This window comes from Sceloporus occidentalis, unplaced genomic scaffold, assembly GCF_023333645.1.
Source record: "Sceloporus occidentalis isolate IW3139 unplaced genomic scaffold, rSceOcc1.0.p SCAF_7, whole genome shotgun sequence".
Taxonomy (NCBI): Eukaryota; Metazoa; Chordata; class Lepidosauria; order Squamata; family Phrynosomatidae; genus Sceloporus; species Sceloporus occidentalis.
The window spans coordinates 76,768,346-76,769,253 of record NW_028316987.1 but is presented as its reverse complement, the minus strand read 5'-3'; positions in this window follow the sequence as shown (position 1 = coordinate 76,769,253).

The window sequence follows — 908 nt, the reverse complement described above, 5'->3', positions numbered from 1 at the left end:
CCGACCCGGAAGCGCTGAGGCCTCCGCAACACTACTTCCGGGTCATCCTCACAACACCCAAACGCAGGCTCTTCTCCGCTGCTAGGCCTGTAATGACTGCCAACACAGCGCTTCACTTCGCAACCTTTGACCTACTAGAGTTTTTGACTTCAACTCCCAGAGTTCCTGAACAATGAGCATAATGACTGGGGCTTCTGGGAACTGAAGTCCAAAACAACCGGAGGAGGCCCAAAGGTTGAGAACCATATTGTTCCTTCAGATTTTTTTCCGGACTTCAGCTCCCATAGTTCCTGACTATCCAGCATGCTGTCTGGGGCTTCTGGGAGATGAAGTCCAGGACTCTTGGGAGTTTTCCCCACAGTTTGGGAATTCCTGCCCTCGGTCCAAAACACAACGCAGGAATCATCCAGAAGAGAGATTGCGTAGCACCTTTGAGACTAACTGGAAGAAAGGAGTTGGCAACATGAGCTTCCTATACTTAACTTAAGTCTACTTCCTCAGATACTTCAACTGCCCTGGCTCAAGGCTAGGGAATTCTGGGAACTGTAGTTTTGTGAGACATTTGACCTTCTCTGTCCGAGAGCTCTGATGCCACAACAAACCACAAATCCCAGAATTCCATAGCCTCGAGCCATGGCAGTTAAAGTGGTGTCAAACTGCATTATTTCTGCCGTGTGTTTTGGACCTTCAACTGCCATGGCTCCATCCTTCATCAGCCTTCCTGGAATTTGTAGTTTTGTGAGGCACCAGCACTCTTGGGATTAAGAGGAGGCCGATGCCCTGTGGAAACTACAGATCCCTCTCGACTGCAGAAATAATCATTATTATTTTATTTACTTACATCCCACCTTTCTCCCAAGGGACACAAGGCAGGGGACGACGACTTCAAAACAATACAATTTTAAAAC